Source organism: Chamaea fasciata, unplaced genomic scaffold (assembly GCF_029207755.1).
Source record: "Chamaea fasciata isolate MVZ Bird 193981 ecotype frontalis unplaced genomic scaffold, bChaFas1.0.hap1 SCAF_1, whole genome shotgun sequence".
In the NCBI taxonomy this organism is placed as follows: Eukaryota; Metazoa; Chordata; class Aves; order Passeriformes; family Sylviidae; genus Chamaea; species Chamaea fasciata.
Window position 1 is genome coordinate 87,802,810 of NW_027094086.1, and position 25,792 is coordinate 87,828,601.

Consider the following 25,792-nt stretch of genomic DNA (forward strand, 5'->3'; position numbering starts at 1 on the left):
TTGACTTCAGAGGCTTGGATAATGTCCAAAGAGCCACAGCTCTGCGGACTGTTGAAACCATGAGACATAGCCAGGTCAAGAACTTACTGTTGCCTGGCCTTGTTTCTAAAGATCTCATCCATATTCCCACACACAAAGCTCTTGGCTGTTTCAGATCTTTGCCCAATATGACTATAACAGTCATTCCATACGCTCAGTGAAATTACATCTTATGAACCCTGAGGTTAAAGATGGGGAAAATCAGGTTCCAGATATTCAAAAACTACATCTGTCTCACTGTCCATATTCATCTGCACCTTTTTTAGCTCTGCAACCCACTGGGCTGTGGTACCACAGCACATGACATGCGGTTGCCACACACCGCCAGAAGTGTGAGCCACTCCAAGTAAACAAAAAGCAAGTGGAATTACTTCCATCCTAGAGAAGAATGACAGAGCCTTTGAACAGCATCTGTCCTATTTTTCAGTCTAGCCTTTGAGACAATTAAAGACAGACTTAATTTTTTTTTAAGAGGAAAAAAAAAAAAAAACACCCCACACTATTTAAAACAGCAGAGCAGGAATAAATTATAACTGTACCATTAATCCCAAGATCTACAGAGACTACCAAAGTCCTCCATACATGATAAAGTACCAAGAGACCACTGTGAAATTTGTATGCCACTTCTACAAGTCCTACAAGTATTGCACATTATGCATCTAGAAGTAATTACAGCACAGCCAATTAACTGTTGACTTGCTCTTGCCCTGTAATTCTAGACAGTATTCTTTGTGGAGTTGTTCTTTCAGGAGTAATATTATACAAGAGACATTAGCAGCCGGTTCATACCTGCACGTACTCCAATAAAACCCACTACTGATCATGTGCAAGACACTGAGCTCTGCACAATGCCTAAAGGACACAAGATGGGGAAACTTCAACTGACAGATTGAATTGGCCTGGATAGATCTCAGAAAAAAAAAGAAATTTTTGGTGGATGGGATCACAGCATAGTTTGATCACCAACAGCATCCTTGAGTGCTATCAAGGGACAGTTATTAAGAGGCCATATACACCCCATCCTACAAGGGGTTTTTTTCCTCCACACTGTCCTTGAAAATCCAAGCTAAACAGTCTCATGACTGTTACATGATGGCTGTTGGAGTATGAAAGGTCAATCAGAAGCTGAGTTATGGCATATTTTTTTGATAAGTGCCAACAGATTAATGTATTCTGGACTTAGGAAAACAGTTCAACAACATCAACCCTCTCTCAATGACACTTACAGCTTTCACATTCATGGCTAGGACAGAGGAAATGGGAGCAAAGGCGGTGAGATATCCTTTCTGTCATCAAGCCACTATACATATAATTCAGGTGTTATTACTGCTATTTATTCCAAAGGAAATCTAACAAAACAGAACTCCAGATGTTTGGGTAAAGTGTTAAAGGTTATTCAAAGTCAAATTCTTATGTAAAATTTTACATTTGGGGAGATTTCTTACCACAGTTTTTGTGCTGGTGAAAGCTGCTGGACTGACAACTCTGGAGGCAAAGGCCTTCTGCCTCTACAAGGAAAAGGGAAGTACAGAGAGCTGTGCACCTTTTCTGCAGCAGGGCAGTGAACAATTCAGGTCTTGATGCACAGATTACTGCAAGCAGTGACCTAGGGCTGGAAGATACCACCTGGGTCATCTGAGATGCAAAGGTTAGAAGAATCCCCTATAAAACCAAAATTTCCCATGTACAACACACACTACGCAACACCTGCAACACTTCTCTCTCCCTGTACCCCATAATAAACTTCAGAGATCAACTACAAAAGACCAGGTGACTCAGAACAAAATTATCTTTTCCCAAAGTCCTCTCCAGCACCCTGTCCAGAGAGGTGATTTTCAGTCCTAGTACACTATGGTTCATGCTTCCATATTTGTTGGTTTCTTAAGTAAGACTTAAGTTTTATTCCAAATATATGGCAAGCCCCAGGGCTCAATTCAGATAAGCATGCTTCTGTTCTGGTGCCAAAAAACAATCCTTTTTTTTTTTTTCTTGCAGCCATCATAAACCAGTCACCCTAGAAAAACCAGCTCTTTGTTCTTGGGGAAACAACTATTGTCAGAATATTTTACATGTAAATGAAACATGGGAGCTCATCTTCCTCTTTTATTTGTCATTGCAAGCTTTCCCCATTTACCATTCTGCTCCGATTTTCCCATTTAGCAGTGTATGGAATCTGCAATAGTGCATATTGTAATATGCAAATTGTATATAGCATTTTGGTGTCAGACACACTGAAATTAAATCAAATGGAAAAAAAAAAAGAAAGAGAGTGTAATAAAGGTACCTTTATGGCCTCAAGCTGTAGATAAATTGTGGTCTGTGGTAGTTAAACAACAGCTGTTCAGATTTAAAACAAAATTATGATAAGGATCCCCAGAAGATAACACCTCTTGAGGTAACAGCATTTACCTAAATGCATCTGTTAGCAGCAAACACCGTGACTTAAGACTGTTTATGTGATAGTTTATTCCCATTTGTTTCCCTTCTCCTCCCCCCACTCGCGTTGTTCAGCGAGAATGAACCCTTCCAGAGCAATACCAACCTCGGGGGTCTCCAAGCACTTCTCCACCTGCCTCGGAAGGACAGACAGCCTCTCCCAGCTGCCCACAGGTGGAAGCAGGCTGTGAGCCCTCTATGCTGGTAAGTGCAAGGATTATAGAACAGCAAGAAAGCAAATTGCTACAGTTAAAGAAAGAAAACAGCAGGACTAACACGTTTTAGTAGGAGTATGTACACCAAGACTCAGCAATCTTTATACTCTTTGTGAACAGCAGTTCTTTAAGAGCTTTACACCCAATAAAATTTAAACTTTTATATATTTTTTTTCTTTGTTTATTGCACCGGGGGTTTTTATTGCAGACATGTAGCAAGCCACCCATGTGGAATTTCAGCAAGTGGCAACCACGCACAGCCTGAGCGCCTCAGATCCCCAAACCGAGCCTCAGGACGGCAGCCTCAGGACAGAATTTTTTGCACTGGGTCGTTTTCTTCCTTAGACCCCTTCCCATTCCCTCATGGATATATTGCATTGCCTATCCTGTTAAATAATTTTTTTAAAAAAGTGGAGGGAATCCCAACAAGAAAGAAACAGCAAAGGATTTTAGCTTCAGTCCCATGGCAGGAAAATAGCTGCTGGGGAGGATAAGGAGATTTGAATATCCAGCTTTCTCTTTCCTCCCATCCCTTTTGACAAAGAATGCAGGCAGTAGCATGGGGCATGCTGGCAGTGCATGACAGCCCTGCCACTGCCCACAGGAACACCTACAAGCCCCTCCATCTCCTCAGCAAGCCCGAGTTTAGCAACAGCAATTCATCATTGGGAGAAACATTAATATTTTACCTTAGTTACCAAGTGCACCCGTTCAAACTTTTATCTAAAACATTCTTTATCATCTTTTCATTAAGTTCTCAAGAGCTAATGGTTTCTGAGTTCCCGGGGTAAGGATGATGTTCTGAATAATGAAAGCTCATTATTTCTCCACAGAATGCTTGTTAATTCAAATGATGATATTAAAACTATAGTAGCCTTTAGCGCTGGGGTGATTTCTAGCATACTTTATCATGTATCAATATATACTCTGTTTGTCAAAACTGCCCAGGGCTGGGGCTGACATTCTCTCTGGAGGAGTCTAGTGCTTCAAGAGGCACTGAATACACCAAGGTGACAACTTGCAGAGTTTGCGCCTCTAGGAAATGGAAAGATGAAACTTGAAGTGCCATTGTCCCCCTTGATTTCCTTATTAGTATTCATAAAGAGACAGTATCCTCCTCTTTTTCTAGTCCTCACAGGCCTTTCTTTTGAATGAAATAAAAGGCACACACACACACAAAAAAAATACACATGCACAAGTTTTACATATAAAATGTACCCCTTGGTTGCAATTTAAGCAATCCAAAATGTACTTCTGGAGTTACAGGTAGGCATGGCTATTGCTTAGCCACAATCAATTATTTTTTATTAAAAAAAAAAACACTCATTAAAGACGAGGCAAAGACATTTTTTGCACCCTATTGTTTTCTGCATCTGTCTTTTTCCCTCACATCTCCCCACATAGCCAGACTATATTACCCAGCAGCTTAGCTAGAAGCTCCCTGACATCATGGCCCATTTTACAGCTTTGATCACAAAACTACCACAAACACTGCCAAATTGCCAAGGCCTCATGCTCCCACCATCGTGCCCACTCCAAGAAAGAGAAAAAAAAAAAAAAAAAAAAAAAAAAGAAAAAAAAAAAAAAAAAAGGATAAAAATCAAGGAAAAAACTCACTAAAGGATTCCATATGGATGGAATGTTAAAAATAGAACTGCAATGAAAAGGCTGACTAGAGTGGTCAAGAGGCATGTTTCTTCAAATAACATTACATTTCCTGCACAGGGACTCCTTCTCCCACCTCCTACGGCCTCCATAAATACGTACACCCTTATCTGACTGCAAATTGTACCATCACCTCCCATCAGGTGTTTTACAATAGCAAGCTCAGGCATGGAAGGGGAAGAAAGATGCTCAGAGACTCCAAACTGGTCTCCAAGTCCTCACCAGCATCACTTGCTTCCCTGAATGCTCAAGGTAAAAATTGAGGGTTTGTAATTGAGCAAGCCCCTCCTGCTTCCACCCCAATCCCTCAGCCCCCTTCTCCTGCAGTCTCCCAGAAGGAAATGTAATTCCGAGCATCACAGCAGCCCTGCCGGCTGCTGGGAGCAGCCAGGTCAGCATTCACGTGTGCTACAACACACGTCTCCGCACCGTCCTCACGTAATTATCTCTCTCGTGAAAGATTTGTTGGACTTTTGCCCACAGGCAAAAATAATAAGAATATGGTAAACTTTTTCCAGCTTCCCCTACTGGCCTATCCTTAGAGTAGGAATTAAATATTAATGTGCTTTAAAACACCTAACTGGCTGATATTTTTCAGTTTTTCACAGAGGCAAGTTTATTTATGCTGCCTCCCATTCTTAAGCAGAAAATACATGTGAAAAATGCATTTTCAGCCCTGTTGCACAGGCATACAGGATGAGAAGGACAACCATGTGATTTCAGCATCCCTGTTCACCTGGGGGCATGCTGTCATCTCGAGCATGTCCCAGCAGCGTTGGTCTCCTCTGGAGAGCCCCAAGGCTGGCACAAAACTCAGTCCATGGACGCTGCTCCTGCCTTCCAGAGGTGGCTCTCCAGGAGCCCCACAACAAGCTATGGGTCTAGCTATTAACGTGGAATTTTCCACCATGCTGAAGGCCCTGGTTATGCCAGAGTCCAAATCTCATTAATGAGAGAAGGGGCAGAAGCAGCTCTTGCTGCAAAGGTCCTAGCACAGGTCCCTCAACCACGATAGGGAGGTTTGCCCACAATGCCAGGATAGTGCTCCTGGAGGAATCAGACTGCAGAAGCAACTGTGGCAGGGGCATGGGCAATGGCACAGGGGCAGGACAACACAGCCATACAAGTGCAGTTGGAGCCACACACAAGCAGCACTGAGCCTGCCGCAGCCCAGCAGAGCCACACCGCCTTGGGGGACAGCCCCCGGAATGTTTGTCCTCAAACAAACATTCACAAGGTAAAACCAGCAGCAAGGCTGACAGCAGTGCCGATGTCAAGGTATTTCCAAACACACCACTCAGACCATGTTGCTGTTGTCCCCTCCCACAGCCCATGCGTGCATTTGTGACTGAAACCAGGAGCACAGCCTGGGGGCTCCACGGGTGGACTGCACGTTGTAGAGAAATGTGCTTATCTGGAGAAAATGAATTGCGATAGAAAAATAATTGTGTTTCATGCCTTCCAATGGTTTTAAAGAACCCATCAGTACAGGGCAGTATTTGTTTCATCACTTTATGGCAGAAACAAACAGATTTTTCAGGGAAATGTCTGTTCTTTCTTGCAAGCTTGGTTCTTTCATTGATTTTACTCTATTTTAATGACATCTTTACCATGCAAAGTCCAATTGACTGGTAGAAACATGCCTGATGAGAAGGGAGGTAGTGAGAGGGAATAAATCCACATATGCCTCTCAAGCTGTTCCTGCTGTACCTTTCAGTTGGATCCACAGGGCCGCACAAAAGTTGTGAAACACACAGGCTAAACTATTAGTTATTTAGTTCTGTGATAAAGGATACAAACCTGCAGGCACACATTCATACAACTGTATGTGCATCAGCAGGGATGCTCTACACTTTTCACTCACAAACATCCACAGAACACCCCGTCAGACAATTTCTTTCTTTTTTCTGCAAATGTCAGTGGAACAGCCAATTTTTCTGCAGGGTTGGGAAATACATTTTTCTGTCTTCCACAAAGATTTAGTCTGTTTCATGAGAATTTTAGAATTAAGGATTTTGACATGCTCAGATTTTCTAGCCAAAAGATAGTGAATTTAAGTGGAACACAACATTCCAGCTTTTATCCTGAATCTGGACTGCTTCCACTAGCTCCAGACACACCTCCATTTCTTATTTTTAAAAACCCCAGAAATAGCAAAAAATTAAAATAAATAAATTTTAAAATCCCACAAAAACAAACAAAACTATCATAAAGTCTTAGACATTTTTAACAATCCTAAAAATCGTGCATAAATAAGTAAAACCCAACAACAAAACACAGGACAAGTGCTCTTGAAAGAGAGCGACATTGAAAACACTCTGCTTATGAATCAAGCTAAGGAGGTTCCTGCCACCCCCTTTAGTTTCGGGGTTGAGTCTATATCTATTAACTCCTCTTGGCAAACCTAGCACACTTGCAATACCAGGAGTGAAAAGAGGATGTGGATAGTAAAGCGGTGAAGAAACTGTTTCCCAGAAGTTGTATGGCTAGCACACTTACTAAACGAAACCTGCAATCTATACACTCAAGTCCTGAGCTTTCAATTTTTTTTTTTTTTTTTTGGAAGACTGGTTAAGTGAAAATCATTTGCAAGCAAAGGTTTGTCAAGAACAAAGCCCTAAGTAGCTCCATGCTCATTTCCAACGGTGTCTTAATTTGCAGGACAGAATCCTGTGCAGGTTTCCTTTGAGCATTGACATGCACAGAACCACAGAACCAATCACAAAGGAAACATCCCCAGAAGCAGAGCACAGGGAATCCACCAGCATTGCCCACACAACATCACCGTGAGGAGGAGATTACACAACTTGACTAGTTTCTGGTGTAATCATTTTAAAAGTGGCTTTTGCAGTGACTACGGCAGCACTTCCAGTGCCAATTATTTTAAGTAATTACAAGTCACTTGTTCAAGGAAAAGATTTAGGAGAACCAAGACTGGAAAATGAAATTTATAATTTTTCTTGCGCCGGTAAATTTAAGCAATTCATCCCCAGAAGTAGAACTGCATCTTGTGCAATTCAAAATTCCCAAATTCAGAAGATGCCAGCACCTTGCAAGTCAAGGGGGAAAAAAAAAATATCAAACAACACACTAAATGCCCCAGGACACAATAAAATCCAGAAAGTTGGCAATACCACCCTGAGAAATTTGCTGGAGAAGCAGGGAACATTAGAAGTACCAAATTTGACCACATAAATGGAAGAAAAATAAAAGTGAAATTAAAAGTCTTCCTAAAGGAAGACACGTTTGGCCAACAGCTGCATCATCAAACAGCACTTGGCGAGTGGCTGATAACCCTGCAACACTGCATGGTGACAGTCCTCTGAGAAAAATGAGTGCTTCTGCAGATGGCCAGGACAGTCAGTAGAGGCTGCCAGCTCCATGTCTGTACCCTTCCCACAGATCAGGAGCACCACCAGGCACATCTATCACAGCCCCTTTCACCACAGGCCTTGGCTCCTCTGCTGCGGCACACTCTGGACCAGCGAAACTGGTTCTACACACCCTGGGAAAAAATGACAGCTTCTCCTTGCAAGCTGCACCGATCATAAAGGGTGGAAGAGGCTTCCATGCATGCCCAAACCTGCCTCTTTCAAAACTCCTGCAACACCCAGCACGGCAGGGCAGGAGCTTCGAGGAGCACTCCTGGCTGCACTGTGGCTCAGCTTGGCGTGCAGCCCCCACCAGGACATGGTCCTGTACTCAACTCTGTGGCCTCCTTGCTGTGCTGCTGCCTGCCCTGGATTTTGTGCTGCTTCTTCCTCCAGCCCTCTCACCCTCCTTCTCTTAGAGCCTTGGCCTCACTCTGCAAACGGGAATAAAAAGGGTCCAAAGCATGGCAAGGGGCCAGCTTTCCATTGCCCTGAGGTAAAAGGAGCCAACTGTTTTTTCCTGGAACACGCTACAAATTTCACACCTTTTTTTCCCCCACAAATGTAGGGAACAAGCAGCAACCCTTTGTACAAAAGGGTATTTTCACACATGCAGATAAGGCAAATTAATTCACGCTGCACTGCTCTCCCATGTCCACCCCAAACCTGAACCTTAATCACCTTCGAGACCCCAATTAAGAAAAAATTAAAAAAACACCCAAACAATAACCCAGGTATTAAATTGCTGAAAACACCTTTCCAACACATTCTGCCCTATACCAAGGCTAACCAAGCTCCTGAAACTCCTTTTAGACCTCCACAAGCCACAGCAGCCAGAGTTACACAAGCACCAGAACAGGAGTGCTGGCTGCAGTATCTCTATTGGCATCGCTGAGCCAGGGCACATGGCGGTAAGGCCCCTGTGCAGCCCGGCAGCCAGGTCAGTCACCTCTCTTCCCACCTCACATTTCAAGTCCAGACAGGACAGGGAAAAAAAAAAAAAAGAGAAGAGAAGAGAAAAAAAAAAAAAAAAAAAAAAAAAAAAAAAAAAAAAAAAAAAAAAAAAAAAAAAGTCCTACCCTCTGCGCTACCAGATTTCTCCTCCATCCACAGTGGAACACACCACCTGAGTTTTTTGCAAGCACATGAAGCTAAAAGCCTGCTTTGGGCTGGGAACCACAGAAGAAAGAGAAAATGCATTCATATATACATGGTAAGGATGACTAGACAAAGATATAACATTGCTTCACCAATAGGAAAAAGAAAATAAAAATAAAACAAAGCACTCATGCTGGCAAGCCACCCCAAGCTGAGCAAACAAACCTCATGGCTGAGTTAACCTTTCCAGAAGTACTGGTCTCAAGTCAGAACTTTACTTGAAAGACTTCCTTAAAAAACTAAAGACAAACAAATGGTACAAGACAGAGAGAAGCAAACCTTGAAAGCCACAAGGTTTAGGGCCCTGGGCTATTTCTCAATATCCCTCAAAAGTTCCAGGCATTTTGCCAGCACAAAAATCTACCTTCTGGTGCATCTTCATTTAACTTTGCTTACATCCAACCTTACACTTTTACAGTCCTTTGGCTGCTAAAGTGGCTCATTTAAACATCAGGAGAAAGCCTCCTCCCTAACTTTTGATAGCCATGTTTCTATTAGATTTTGCTTTCTCTCCAGTTATCAATGTCAACAGGGAAAAAAATCAGATAATTTTTACGCTTCATAGAGAATTTATTTTTATAAGTCTTCTAAACTCAAAATAAACAGGAATGGAAACAGTAGCCTCCTGCAAGGGTAGTGGGTGCTCAAAGATTTTTAAATGAATATGGAAAGCTGTAACTACAATAAGGGAGAAAAAAATTCCAACTAACATGTACAATGATTTGCCTACCTCTCCCCTGCAACACACAGCATGTGACCCTGTATAATCTCCTGATGTGAAACATTAACAAGACCAGACTGCTGAGGAATTTACAAAGATGTGGCCACAGTATAAGGGATAAGGAAAATATCTACGGCTAATAAATATCAGAATGGTAAAAGAGCAGGGAGTAAGAAGGCACCCAAAGCAGCAGTTCACTCCAACTGAGCAAACTGAGTTGAGCAACTGAACAAACTTCACCAGAGATGAAGAGTAGACCTACAGCAAGCAATGGCTGTATTCTGAAATAAAGAACCCATTTTTATAAAATTTCCACAGAGATTTCCAGTAATTACCGGGGGGGGGGGGGGGGGGTGTTGTCTTTAAATAAGAAGCAAAGATGTCTACATTGGGCCAAACTTCTCAATTTAAAAAACTCAGCACAAGATTTTTCACAGAAAAGTAGCTCTTCAGGGTTTGGGGTTTTGTTGGGTTTTTTTTTTTTTGGTGATTTGGTGTTTACTATGTAGAATTAAACATGGGGTTTTTTAATGTAAAGACTGAAAATTTTGTTTTCTTTCTAAATCCAATTAACAGTTTTCAGTTCTATAACATATTGAAGTCATATCTGAAGGAAAAGCAAATGAGGAGTGATGTTCAAATGAATGAAAAGCAGTTCAGTACAAACATCAAGCAAAGTCCATCCTACTTCAGGAAAATTCTATTAATGGCTCACATGAGTTGAAATCAAGAAGAGGCAACTGGGAAGCCAACTGTGATCAAATGCACCACTGAAAATTACTTAAGTAAGTAAATTCTTGAGAGATGGTATTGAAAATAGTATGCCAAAGGTGAACAAGTGAGATGAGAAAAGCAGAAGGAAATATAGAGTTCACGAGAGTTAGAAGCTCTCTAAGACCAAACAAAAGCAATGCAAAAGGGAGATTTGCAGCCCCAGGGGCCATCTTAAAGCTGATGGGATCGAGGTGATATCACCCATTCACACTGATGTATTTCCTACAGTTTGTGAAAGAGATGGGAACTGCAGAAGATATGTACGACTTCTACAGAAACTATTTGTGTTTATGGTTTAGGATAAAGGGTTGTGCCATCACTCTGCAAGGACATACGTATAACCAGCACAAGAAGAGTCACTACGTGTTTACCAAGCCTGGAGTCTATTCAGAAAAATTAGAATTTCCAGACTGTTGAAATACTGAGAAGCTAAAGATTAAAAGAGGGAGATCAGGATTTTCCAAGTTGGTTAGACATTCAGAAATGTCAGATGTCTCTTTCAAAGCACCTAAGCAGGTAAGGCATGTAATCCCCACTGAAGTCAAGAAAGCAAGGTGCCTGGCTCCAAGGCAGTGTAGCAACATTCTCAGGCACCTACTCCAGCCAGAAAGACCAACATCACCCTGCAGATCCAGCTCTGGGTGCTGCAGGTTGGAAATAGAGGACACTCTCTTATGTATCCAACTTCAGCTAAGCGCATTTAGGAAAAAAGGTCTCACAGGTCTGATAAACAGAGACTACAGACCAAACAACAACCAACTGTAAGATCCCAACACAGATTGACGTTTCTTTCTTCCCAGGAAGAAAAGGCTTCTGCAAGGCTGTAGAGGACCATGAGCCCCTTCCACCATGGGCAGCCTCATCCCAGCTCACTAGGATCCAGGAGCAGCCCTGGCAGAGGCACTGCCCTCACCCCCCCCCCCAGCCGCCTGCCTTTTACCATCGCTCGCATAATCGCCCGGCAAGAGGTGCCAGATGGCAGATAATGGCTCCCCTGAATTCAGGTGGCATACGTGCAGTCCGACGAGCCAGGTTTCTCTGGAGCTGTCGGGGCCTGATTTTCTGGGAAGGTTACGTAAGTACACACTCAAGGAGCACCTACGCAGCGCAGGAGCTGGCCAACCCCTTCCTCCTCCCTCTGCCTGCTGCAACATATCGGGCCCACCTGTGGCCTGGAGAGCACCTTCCCAGCCTTTACACAAAGCTTGGCTTGATTTTCACACTGCTTTTTAAGCTCTGCACGGAGCTGCAGAGGGAAAAAAATAAAGCAGCAAGTATATTTGTAGTAAGTGCTGCAGAGTGACCAAGCCATAGGTAGCACTATCAGTCTATGTGCAAATGTTCTCCTTTGAAGCATGCTAGTCCAGCTGCGTTAATACTTATATTAAATAAGTATAGCATAGATATACACCCTTTAATATTGCTCTTTATTTTTATACTGTTTTCCTGTCTTCTCCACATTAGTCCGCAGTCCAACCTGTAACAGTAGTGAATATCTCCAGAATCCTGCTCTTTCTCCCATTTTCCATAGTCATTTCTGTGCTGCCATGAATGCAGCAATTCAAAAGTTCTGCTGCTAGGGTCTAATCATGGTGCCTTAGATAAGATCTGAACAAATTCCAGTGTAATAAATAACCAAAACTAGATGAAACAGCTGTATCCCTCACATTTCTCCTGTGTTATAATGCAGTTTGAATCACAGCCCAGTTCTGAGGTAGAGAAAAGCTGATCCAATACAACCAACTGGAAAGATAGCAAAGCATATGGTGTAAATCAAGTGATTAATTTTCAACATTAATTTTTAAGCATTAATTTCAGGTACTTTGGAAGGAAGAAGCAAGTAACTGCCAAGTTTAGTTAAATGTTGTTTTTAATAACTACCTTTTTTCCTCCCTTAAATTGCTTCTCCTGGAGCAAGTAAACCACTTTGTAATCTCAATTTTAAAAAAATGTATTCTCATCTAAAATTTGGTTAGAAACTACACAAGCTGTAAAGCCCCCAAGTAAGGGATTTAAACTGAAGTGGAACCAATACCTAAACAATAAAATGACAGCAATACAGAAGTTCCAGAGATAAAGCTGAAATTCTAAACTTTTATAAACAACAGTCATAGTTTCTAAGCCCCAGACATAATTCCTCACAGCAAGAGGGAAAAAGGCAAGCTGAAAAATAGCAAAATGCAACTTGTCAAATGCAAAATAAAAACTTCCCCTAGCTGCTGTTTCTGTATGCTGGGAGCATAAAAATAATATATGAACAGGGAATGTGACAACCAAAGATGGCCTCAATGACTGTTAGAGCTAAGAAAACATTTACTTCAGTGCTTTGTTCAGAGGTGCTGCTGAGTTTACAAGGTGTGTTGATGCAGCCCCAGCCAAAGTGTAACAGTGTTTTCTTAAAGAATCCAATTAATTTGTTTTTCAAGCCAGTCCATTACATGAAGTCGATTCAATCCTGTTTTGCTCCAGAGAGTCTCTCAAAATGCAACCATTCTATTTTTTAAAAAAGTCTAATTAAAAAAAAAATTAACACCAGACCAAATTAGACTTTGATAACTCTATTGATAAATTCCAGTGTAATGGTTTTTATATGCCATAAGGAGGGAAAAATGAGACCTATCAAATGGGACAGCAGGTCTCAGAGTATGATGCAGTGTCATGCAACTAGGTATCCCATGCATGCATTTTGTTTCCTTTCACTATGGAAAAGCAACTGCATGCTACAAGACAGACCTTTTCCAGCTTGGCCACCAACATTCTGGTGAATACAGCAAAATGGATTTTCCCCCCACCTAGCTGACATTTAGAGTGCTATTCTGTTGTATTTGCAGTGCCCAGGTATTTCTTCAAGAGATAACCAGTTCACTGAGGTCTTCCCTGGCATTTCAGACAAAAGTCCATTTTGAACACACCTTCAAAACAAATTTATTTTCTGGCTTGCTTGACAAATGCAACTTGGTTACAAAGAGCCTGAACCTCTCTTGTTGCTACCGCTGGAATCCAAAAGATAATACTTTGACAAGGACTTCATGACCAAGCAGTTAACCTATAAACAATTCTGTGGGCTAACATTTAGTAAGTTAACATTCATGGCTACCTAAAATTACTCCTGAAAAAAAAAATCATTTTCTGTAGAGGTTTTATGAATGTAAGTGCATGATATTAAAAACGTTACCAGAGAACCAAAAGTTATTCTGATACTGAAAGTTACTCAAGCACCTCAGGTTGCCAGAAACATGCCCTAGTGTTTGAGAGAAGAAATCAACAGCACTGCTTTACCAGTCGGGTCACATCTGAATCCTTCTTTCAAGATATCATCAGACATGACAAAAGGGCATCAGAAAATTAAAATCTTATTGCAGGAGATAAGCAAATGAGCTGAATTTCAGTGGCCTGCTATCTACAAGATCTTCAGCTCACTAATCTTTAAACTGCGTTCACTTTCTTGTCCACTATTACAATAGTGTTGATCAACCTCCATTTCAGGACTTTCAGGTGACTATCACTTCATTCATTAAATACTTACAGTTAATAGCCAACCACTCTGGGAGTCGAAATAGCCCCATGTATCTCCAGGAGTCTCAGTGCTTGTGAAATGACATGCAAACCCTACATCTCTATTAAACTGCTGCTGCACCTCAGCAAGTGATCGAAGTGAAGAATGCCTTAACCAGCAGACATTACCATAAAAATACTGGCAGATCCCAAATGGCATCACAGGGGTGGCCCAAGCAGTACTACTACTACTCACTACTTCAGTTTTACAACTCTTCCTAAGGACAAACCTGCTTCAGGAAAGTGAACTGTATTGCACGCAGTAAATTTACTGCCCTTTAAATACCCATTTCCAAATTAATTGTCTAGTGCTAAATGCCAGTCAAGCTCCACTGACATTCTTTATCCACCCAAGCCATGGCTTTTTGAGGTTTATAAAGCTAACAGAATAATTTGATTGACTTTCTGCCTATTAATTCAGGGGGCTATACATTATTCAAATTACTTGAAGAGACAAAAGCATTTACTTGATTCTAAACTTCACTCCCATCGCTCTGATGAGACAAGTTCCCTCCACATAACATTTTAACTTCATTTTCTGTTGCCACTGAAAGATACCTCCAGAGTTACTGCACTATTTTGAATTCAGAGAAAACTCAGAAGACATTGCAGGGTTGGGGGGCTTTTGTTTTTTCAGCCTGAAGCTCAATAAATGCTGAACTTCACTATAGTTCAATTATTTTTAAGCATTTCAAAACTTCTCTTCTGTGATTTTATGTTCCCTCCTTGCACAGCAATAAAAGTCCATTAGTCTCCCCTACTGAATGTTTTGTGAGTGCTCTTTATATGAAATCGTATCAGACAACTGCACCTTGGCTTATATAAAAATGTTGACACCTATATATTATTTAAGTTTATTGTTATTATTATTATTCATGCTAGGACAAATAGCAGGCTTCAAGCCCTTCCTGCTGGAAGGCAGCCCTGCATACACAGCTGTCCCAGGCACCCGAGCACGCCAAGTGCTCAAACACAAAACTAAACTGCATTTCATGGAGCCCATTGGGTTCCTTCACACAGGATTCAAGGGCAGGTGAGGAGGTCTCAGTTTTTGGAAGAGTTGGGGAAATACTGAGAACAGATGATTGCACGGCTCAGCCAAGACCCCTCCAACACAAGCACCTCTGCGTTTGGAGGGCAACAATTTTCAAAGCTCCCGAAACACCTTAAAAACCATTCAGAGAACAGTAAGATTAGTTATTAAACATCCCAAAATATCAGGTATTTAAATAGCCCTTTGGCACTTGAGCTCTCTTGTGAATTACCTGGGGATGAAGACACCTCAGTATTATTTGTAGAGCTCTGTGCTCTCCAGCACTTTCAGACAGATTCAACCCCTTGGTCTCTGTCACTGCAGCATCTAGAGGAAATTACAGTCCAGAATAGATTTTTGAAACTAGACAAGTCTCTCAGAATTATGATCAACAGGTTGCTACAAGGTACAATTACCTTTGTTTCTCTAGGCCTAAGAATCAAAATCAACTTCACTTAACCAAGTGTAGTCTCACTGATAGATAATTGAGCAAGTGATAAGCATCAGGTTCTTTGCCTGGAGAATCGAGTGGTTAGCTTGCGCACATCAAGAGACTGATTTAAAAATCAATTAAAACTCTGACATGGGGCAATTTTCTGTCAAGTGATTTCAAAAGACGGTGATAGGGATCCCACAGAACAAAGAGCAGAATGTAGGATGGTGGGGTTTGCAACAGGCACACATCAAGGGATGCAGATGGCACTTTGGACAGTTCATGTATTAAATTGAACTTAGGCTTCAGTGGCTGAACTGGACCCAAGCAAGGTATCCTTAACACAGGACCCCTTAGTACAGATGACTTCATGTAAGGATAACAGATGCAGTTTTCTAAAGCTTAGAAAATCTTATGTCCACTTTAATTTAAATTAAAATGATTCTTTTAATTAAAAAACACTGTGCTAATAATTAGTTAATAAGCAGTTTGCCAAAAAAGCCAGGTACTTGAAGATACTTGTGGTTCAAAAAGGTACATCATGGTATTTTTGCAATTTAATCTCCTTCACCAGTGACATCCAGCAAACAAAGTTTAACTTCTGTGGGACAAAATACACCAAAACACAAAATCCTCAGGACAAGAGTTAAAATACAGAGACATATAAAAGGATATGCTAATACACGCTGCAGCATAATCAAAGGGGAAAAAAAAGACAATATGAAAGTAACATTTTGAATGATAGAAGGACAAGCAAGGATGAGAAATGCAGCAGACAGCAAAATCATACATAAAGCACAGTTAGGGAGGAAGGAGACACTTAGCACCTGTAACACAGAAATTCTTTGGTAGTCTGGAAGGAAACTTCTTCAGCCTTTAATGTCCCAGCGCTGTACTTCACACCTGATCTGCTCAGACCTGAAGGTGACCCACCATAGATGGTACCACCTCAAATATCAAACTCCACAAGTATCTCATACCAGCATTTGTTTGACTACAAAAATACTATAACCAAACTTCCTCCAAAGAAATAACTGTTTTCATGGCTGCAGCCATCATACCTACCAGGCTTATCGAGCAACTTCTGGGTAATATTATACTGAAAATTTTGTTTCATTCCAGTGTCTAGTCAGTAACAGACTTTAGATCATGCTATTTAAGTTAAAAAAAAAAAAAAAAAAAAAAAAAAAAAAAAAAAAAACCCAACACAAACCTGATTAGGAAAAAAATGCTTAAAAGTAAGTGGTTGGTCAAGCTGGTCACATTTAATTTTTTACACATACACGTTTCCGTACAAGATGATAACCTGGGGCATGCCTACACATGTATCCTTTTAAAGTGTGGTGGATGCACAGAACAGCCAAAATTACCGAGACCAGGTTAGTTCTTCCTCACTTCTTTTGTGTCCTAAATAACACCTTCCAAAATATTTCCTTTTAGCACCTTCACTAGGCAAAATGCAGGTTGCAGCACGCCTTATCTGGAACAAAAGAGGCACAGCTCAGCCTAACATTGTGTAGGGCATTTGGTAGAGAAACTGGCTGCAGCTCCCAGAGGAAGAGAAGTCTCTATATTTCCTGGCAGGATTTCCCTATCCAGAAAGCAGTTTCTACACATCCTTGCATGCATCTGTTATGACTGAATCCCTCTCGCCACAAGAAAGATGGAAAGAAACCAGAAGAAAGGACTAAATATGAGGAAGCTTCCCAGCCACCTGCATTTCTTTTTTGTCCCTGATGTAACTTCTGACTTCATGCAAGTGCTACTTCCAGTTAGATTGGATTACTTCCCTTCCCCCAATGCGTCTTTGGTTTGGCTAGGAGACTAAAAATCCAATGTTAACACAGATTTAGTCATTAATCAAGGTAACCTTTTTTTGCTTTCCAAAGTTTCTCATGTTCTTATCTTTGCATGATTGAGTATTTGCATTTCAGAAGAGCATCACCTGAGGGAGTGGGGGCAGATTTTGAAAGGTTTGGGGTTCCCCCCCCCCTTAAGTTTCAAGTTTAAAAAAAAAAAACAAGGGGGGGGAACACCACCACTTTGAAAGGGGATGAAGTTAAATTACCAAAGCCTTAGGGCAGGGTAACTTAAAGACTGATAATGGGTAAGAGTTTCTCCCATTCACCACAGAAACCAACTTTTCACAGGACAGGAAATCAACACACAATAGAGTCATCACATTTTGTTCTTATGTAGAAGTGCCTTATCAAAAGACACCAAACTGCCTCCTATGCTTGTTTTTTGGGGTTTTTGGGGGGTTTTGTTGTTGGGAGGTTTTTTTGTTAGTTTTTTTTTTTGGGGGGGGGGTTTGGGGGGTTTTTTGGATTTTTTTAAGATACCATTCCAAGGCAGAGACAACTGTAGATTTTCTGAACACCCGTGTCGGAAAACGCTACCTCATCAAATCTGGCCATTTCCATAAGGAGTTACAAGTTAGAGCAAACTCTGTCCAGTCACAGTCCTGGTTTTAGCAGAGCCCTCTTTCCTGGGGCAGGATGCTCCATGGGCAGGTGTTTTGGGCTGCCAGAGCCTCAGGGAACTTTATCTGCCAGGTCTTACTTTAACCAGGGATTATTTTACAACCCAAAGGCTCTAAAAGTCCCCAAAGCAGTGCTGTAACACCCTGCATGCCCCTAAAACCAGGAAGAACACTGAGCTTTTGGCAGTGCCCAAACCATGACCAGAAAAAAGCAATACAAGCAGCTCAGTGAGCCAATTACCTTGTCTGTATATTTTGCACAAGTATCACAAGCACACTGTTTCAGAAAAAATTTACTGCTTAAGGCTGCACTTGTTTCTTCCCACTGGAGAATTGTTCTTTATGTAATATTAGTTTCTTCTACAAAAACACTTTTATACTCCCTCTTTCCATGGACCAATAAGAAATTCTTTTACTTACAGAAGGAAGAGGAATTCAAGCAAGACATTTAGGAAAGCACAGAACAAATACTGCAACAGTTGTCTAATGGTCCCATATTATCACAATTCTGAAAAAAAGTCATAAAATCAAAAATCCTGCCTCCAAACGCTAGTCACATAAATCCACTTTCAATGAGGCAACTAATTTTTCATGGTATATTAATTATTTTAGGCTTGATTTTCATGGAGGAAAGCAATGCCTTTCTGGCTGGTGCTACACTAAATTGTGTTTCCACCACCAGTAAACATCCACAGAATCAAGTAAACAATTCACCTGTAAAAACCTGACTGCTGCCACCAAGAAAGTGTCAAAGGCATTGAAAAGAATCAAAAGTAGTTAGTAACACAAGGAACCCCCTTTCTTATTTTTTTCCCCACAAGCTGCAGAATATTAGAAAACCATTATGGCAACACATTGATCCCACCAGTTAATTTGAGGCAGCCCAGAATAGAGGTTGTTTGCATAAGATTCTGTCCCCAGTATTGCTAAGACTTCCCTTGAACTGGAAAGGGATATTTCTGTCAAAAAACACAAGTGCAAAAGCACAATATAGCAGCAAGACAAGCATTTTACAGCTCAAACAGATATACAATGATTAAATCCAACTTTGCCCAGACAACCCCCTGGATAGTACCCCACCATGGATACTGAAACCCCACATCAATCCCAACACAAACCCTTCTTAATGCACAAATCAGTTTTTGTTCCAGCCCCACAAGACCGTGGGCTGGGATGTAGCTGATATCAACTGGGGTTAACTAAGCAACACTCCTGATCCAAATAATACAAACAAGCCAGAAAGAAATTCCACAACACCAAACCATCTCTCTACAGACCCAATCAGAAATCATTCCGATTAAAATCCTGAAATTCTGATGTTGCCTGTGTCAGCGCTTTCTAAAAGAAAACCATTAAGAGAGATAATTTTCTTTCTGATCCACAAAAATTTACTCACAGCTTCCTTGCTGCATTTTGCAACTTCTACAGAGCTACTTACTAGGACTCTGTTTTTCAACACACCTTGTTTCAGAAAGTTTAGGAAATGGAAAAAAAAAAGGCAAAGTCTGAACTGGCTTGTATTTATTTTGAAGATAGTTACAAAAAAACCCAACAGACAAAAATTTTCATAACATCCCAAGCAACATTACTGCCTCTATTTCCTCTAAAGCTTAAAAAAAGCTGATTCAATTTGGTTTTCATTCTACATCTTACAACATTTAGGCTATGCTTTTACTCAGAAATAAAATTTACTGAGCATTGGAAGGTTAGGAAAAAGCAAGATGTGCTTAACACTTGCTGCACTTGATTGAAAATGAAGAACAAGCAAGGCTTAGCTTAGCTCTAAAACTAATAAATACTTTGGCTGTTTTGTGTTATGGGTAGTGTTCAGTGGTTTGCATGACTAATTAAACAATCTTGAGTTTGCTTTGAAGGCTAAGCCGTCCTTAATGGCTTTAAATTACATTCTATCAAGCTAAGCTAAGAATTAAAATCCTCATCTGTAATAAGGAATTCTACTGTGTATAAATGCTAGTGGAGAGCTGTATTGGAAAGTTTAATAATCTGGATGGTTTCTGACCCTCACAGCAAATGGAGAAGTCCTGTCGTTCTCATAGCATTGGGAGGTGAGTGAAGCTGGAGGGAAAGGAAGGGAAAGGAAGGGAAAGGAAGGGAAAGGAAGGGAAAGGAAGGGAAAGGAAGGGAAAGGAAGGGAAAGGAAGGGAAAGGAAGGGAAAGGAAGGGAAAGGAAGGGAAAGGAAGGGAAAGGAAGGGAAAGGAAGGGAAAGGAAGGGAAAGGAAGGGAAAGGAAGGGAAAGGAAGGGAAAGGAAGGGAAAGGAAGGGAAAGGAAGGGAAAGGAAGGGAAAGGAAGGGAAAGGAAGGGAAAGGAAGGGAAAGGAAGGGAAAGGAAGGGAAAGGAAGGGAAAGGAAGGGAAAGGAAGGGAAAGGAAGGGAAAGGAAGGGAAAGGAAGGGAAAGGAAGGGAAAGGAAGGGAAAGGAAGGGAAAGGAAGGGAAAGGAAGGGAAAGGAAGGGAAAGGAAGGGAAAGGAAGGGAAAGGAAGGGAAAGGAAGGGAAAGGAAGGGAAAGGAAGGGAAAGGAAGGGAAAGGAAGGGAAAGGAAGGGAAAGGAAGGGAAAGGAAGGGAAAGGAAGGGAAAGGAAGGGAAAGGAAGGGAAAGGAAGGGAAAGGAAGGGAAAGGAAGGGAAAGGAAGGGAAAGGAAGGGAAAGGAAGGGAAAGGAAGGGAAAGGAAGGGAAAGGAAGGGAAAGGAAGGGAAAGGAAGGGAAAGGAAGGGAAAGGAAGGGAAAGGAAGGGAAAGGAAGGGGTTTGGGTGGAGTTTTGCATAAGATGGTAACTCCAGGAGGTGTAAGTGAGGGTGGGTAGCAAAAGCGGATGGTCAGGGAGGAGAGCTGTGAGAAAAGATGTAGCGGCCATTCTTGTTATGTGGTCCTATCTATTGCCAGCACTGGGGAAGCCCAACTCTAATCCACTGCTACCCAGCACTGGAAGAAATCACCAGCACATCCTACATTCATTTTCATGAACGAATTATTTGAGATCGCAACTCCTCCTCTGTATGCAAGACTCAGGTGTTCATTGTCTCCAAGCAAGCGCACCAACAGCAGTACTTTTTCTGTCTACAAATACACAAGAGTCACCCCCAGGCACACAGGGAGCCCTACCTGGGTAGCAGAGCACAGTCAGGCACGGACACACCACATGGAGCAAGGAGAGAATTTTGCTGCGAAGGTTGCTATCCCTGCAACCCCTCTTTGTGGGAGGGGGAGAAAAAAACTGCCTACAGTAAAAACATATCCTGCAGCTAAGTCTGATCAGTGCCAGGAGCAGATGCCCCTCACATCAGCTCTCCTCCATGCCACTTCTCCAGCCTGAAACGCATAACCACACCTGCTGCAACAAGTAAATCGAGTAGAGCAGTTTTTTCTGAGCAAGGCAGTTTTGATCCCCAAGCCATCTGAAGTCAGTGGACTTCAGTCCAAAAGTGCAGATGTTTTCAGAAGCAGGTGTTTTTATCCTGTTCAAATAATCAACCCCCCTTTTTCATTCATCCAGCAGGACTGGGGCCGAGCCCACCTTAAGAGAGGCATAATCCACCACTCATCCTTTGGGCTGCTGCCTGCAGCACATGTGTTGGGCTCAGTCCTTTTGAGTCACTGCCCATTAAACAATTGTTCCTCCTTCTCTTTCATTAAAACCGTCCTCAAAATCCTGCCCAGCATCTCCCTGCAGTTAAGTTGAATTTTCTGTGGTGTCTGTACGCGCGGAGAGGGAATCTTTTTTCCATGACTACTTTCCCCAGTGATCTGGTGGTTGAGAAATACCATGTTTTCACTGTTTGCCTTTACTTTTAGCTCTTCCACAAACGAAAATGTGAAGCCATCCGTGCCTTATCTGGCACGGCTCTGCCTTGTTTTCTTTCCCCACTTAACAGACTCATTCATGTGTAGGAGACTTCTGATCCCGGCTTTAGATATTCATCCCTATTTTACATAACCATAAGTAATGGTAGGTACTTAGGTAAACTACAGCCGGGCCTTTGCCTCTGTGCACAACAAGCAGAGAGGTTTTAAGCCATCAACAAACAACTCCCCTCTGCTTCCAGGTCCCCCTTTGCAAAAAACATGCCACTGGCAGAGAGAGAGGGGAAAAGGTTGGGGGAAAGTAGAGGTACCAGCATGAAGTGAGCAAAAGGCAAGAAACTGTCGGGGGACCTGCCCCTGGTTTGCTTCTTGTGCTGACTGGCTGCTCAGTGACCAGGGACCAAGGCCACTCAGCCCAGCACATACACACCATCCTTGCTTCTAAGCAGCCACTCTGCTTCTGGAAGCTGCTGTAGGGCTGGGATGAGGCCCATTCAGCCTCAAACTAGTGGAAAGGGGGGCAGAGAAAGTTGGTTGTTTTAAAGCTTCTATTTAGTTGCCTAGTGACTACCTAAGAGTGGAAGTTGGTTTTAGTGCCTTCCACATTCAAAGAAATTAAGGCCCACAGTTCCTACTTCCATGGCAGAGTCCCTGTTATCCCCAAAAACGCAAGAGACGGGCCCCGGAGAACAAGGAATCCCTAAAGGGGCAACCTGTATTGTTGGGCCAGGGAAACACCTTGGAAGGCTCTTCCAGAGTTTTCCACTTCACAATATAAAATTCAGTTAAGTAGGAATGGAGATTACCCAAAATAAAAATATCCAGCATTGAATACATTAAGCTAGTGACTTATTTTAGTTACTGTAGCCACTAAATGCATTTTCAGGTCCCAGGAAAATCCATCCTTTCACAGCTCTCCTTTCAGGAAGGCAGGAAGTTTCCTATATGTACACTTTATATTTCAGCCAGTTCCCCCCTTCAGTAGGAAGCATGCAGCCTTCACACACTGTCAGTGCAGGAACACCCATGCAGCCACTCGGCATAAGAGATTAAATTCACTTACCAATGGCTTCAAACTTCCAGCAAGCCTGCCTCTGAAGAACATCCCCATGGTCCACCACAACAAATTCCAGCACAATGGCTGTGGGGCAGCACTGAGACTTTAAAGGCTCTGAACAGCTTATAGTCTCCTGTCTTCTCAGTTACTGCAAGAGTCTCTCCAGACAGTCAATAATATGGTCCATGTTTACTTTCAAAAATGATTCATTCAGGATTTTAGTGCACTCTAAAGCCACCACAGAGGTCTGCTTGAGAATTTAGCTCAATGGCACTTCAAGCCACAAAAGAAAAAGGCAACTCATGCAAGCAGGAGCACCACAGAGGGAAAAGGAAGTGGAAATGAAAGGGAGGGGAAAGAAAAGCCACAAAGTAGCTACAGGTTCTGCCATAACTGCAGCAGCTGATTGCAATGAATGGGAGGCAACTGTGCCTGTCACCTGGGCAGCCTCCACACACTCACCTGGGGAGGATCTCAGCTCAAATTCATCCATTCCTTACTGTCAAATTCATACTTAATCCCCTTAATACCAAGGCAGGGAGCTAAAGCTCTTGTAGCCCCTGAGCAGCACTTTCTAAGAGAAATCAGCATGTTACCTTCCACTACACAGCAAGAAAAAGACAGAGAAAATAAATGGTATTATTAGATATGGATTTACTTAAGGAAAATATTGTTAGAATCTGAACAAACCCCTACAGTTCTGTGCTGTGGATAGTGCAATAATGAAAAGTATTATTGGATATAAAGGAAAGTTATGACACTATAATGTAATACAGACAAGTGAGAAGATGTATCAGTCATTATCTAGAATACAGGGTACTCCTGTGGTTTCATTTTTCATTACTAATTTAATGTACTTACAATTCTACATGATAAAAAGTGAAAAGGAACTGTAAGAAGCAAACACCATCAGAACAAACCAGGATCTGCAGAATTTGGAGATTTCAGTAAGTTACTTGAGGAAAAATGCCAAAGATCCCTCGAGAACTGGGTAACATTCATTAACATCCAATAAAACATCTAATGGCAGAAACATAAAAGAAATGTGAAAAGAGCATTTTAATAAACACAAATTAGGAAATACATTTCTTTACATATTATAGTTGTGCTATAGAAAATTATTGCATACAGAGAAAAAATCATTTTACCTAAGAAAGGATGCTTTGCAAATGTTAGCTCAGCAATCACATTCCTGTGATTCAATACAAACAGTTTATTCTGCATTCCCTCATGAAGCCTTATGAATCTCATGAATCCAAGACCCTTGGGGTCTTGCAGTATATTTTCTTGTAGCCATGTAAATGACAAATAGTCCCATGCAAGTAAAATGAACTTACAGCACAGTAAAATTGGCATGAGAAGATTATCACACCTTGCATTGTTTGCTGGGAAAATGATTTCAAACATACTCTGTGTTTCTTTCTGGGGCAGATTCACCAGGGAGCAAATACAAGCCAAAGACACCTCGAGTTTGGTGGCTGAGCTCAGGTCAAACAGATTTCCAGGACTGGCTAGAATGTACTGGCATAAGAACCCATTTAGCCACAAGTCAGCTAGTAGCAATATTTTAAAAAAACAGTCTGTGGGATAGAGCAGGGAACCCTGACCAAGACCACGGTGAAATAAAGCCATTAGTCATCTTACAAGTGTGCAGGACACTCAATATATTTCCTTATTTTTTGTCCCAAGTGAGAGTCACTGGGTATCATAAGTTTTTTAAAAGTCTAAATTAAGGTTTGTGAACTTCTACTTTTGTGAATGTTTGGCCCTGTATCTCAGAGAATAATATAGTAAATACCAGTAAACTTAGTTGAATTCACAGAGACCTTTCAGTGATACTTGGGTATCAAATGTTCCACTATGATGTTCCAAATCTTAGCAATGAACAAGCATATTTGAACATTGGCTCACAAAATCAAAAATGCAGAAATCCTCAGCAAAAACCAGCATGTGACTAGGCAGAAATGCTGCCTACTTGTACCTATGGAAACTGGCTGGGAGGAGACAGAAGACACTCTGTTAGTACAAATGAAGGGAAAAAAATCTATTTGGCTGCAAAATTATCCTCACCAGTAATATTTCCTTCAAAGTAGAAACTTTCCCACAGCTGTTCTGACCAGCTTGTGTGCCATTGTTGTGTCTGTAAATTGTAGTTAAGGACTGTGGGCTTGAAGGAAATGAAGGATCTGATTAAAAGTTATGGAAAGGAATGGAGGGGGGTAGGTTTGGGGGGGGCTAATGGGGCCATGATCCAGCAATATTGAAAATAAACAGTAAAACTATTTTCAGATGCATGGTATTTTCTAATGAAACCAGCTTCTCTTCCTGCTACTCATACTCAGCAAAGAGCTCTTTCTTAATAAAAAGGAACTCTGGGAAGCTTTCCCTAAATTACGTGAAGCAGAGGCAAAAGCCATTATTTTCCTTGATAACTCTGGACATACTATTTGGCACCAATTTATAATGTTGCATTTCACAGCATTTTGGGACACCTGAAGTTTGTAATATTCATGCCAGTAGATGCAAACCATCTGTCTCCTTTTCAAAGAGTGAAGCTTTCACTCAAAAACTCTCCCCCTCCTCTTTCTCACACACTGAGGTAAATTTTCACCACCTGAGTTTTGCTGCCTTTTTTTTTTTTCTCTATGAGCTATGTCATCTGTGTCTGAATGCCATCAAGTATCACTTAAGCCTGTTTCCACAGTAAGAAAATATTGGAAGTAAAAACTGCTCAAGAAATGCTTTCTGGTCCCCTTAGTAAGGCAGAGCTTGATTCGCAGCTGTGGCGAACAGAAAAAATTCTGGCTGGAGTCCATAGGAGTTATGTTTGCTCAGCATCCCTGAAAAATCCTGCTTTGGGTATCTTGGGTTGAAACACACAAAGGGAGGCAGCAGCCATTGTTTTTGAAAATATAGCCTTATGTGCATTTCAGATTGAAAATTTTCACCCCGATCTCTCCATAAAAAATTATTTCTCCTGAGGGATTTACAGTAACCTATCAGATGTTTGGTATTTAGGGAAGTTGAAGAAA

The 25,792-nt window shown here is 41.6% G+C and overlaps 1 protein-coding gene across 1 annotated transcript in view; it reads right to left on the reverse strand.

Annotated features, from left to right (window-relative positions):
- The window catches only part of LOC136291827 (uncharacterized), a 182,292-nt gene extending 159,186 nt beyond the window's left edge, over positions 1–23,106 (reverse strand). Inside the window, exon 1 of the mRNA XM_066186952.1 lies at positions 22,767–23,106. The gene's annotated coding sequence lies outside the window, so the exon portion shown is untranslated. The remainder of the gene's footprint in view (positions 1–22,766) is intronic.
- Between the last annotated feature and the right edge of the window lie 2,686 nt (positions 23,107–25,792).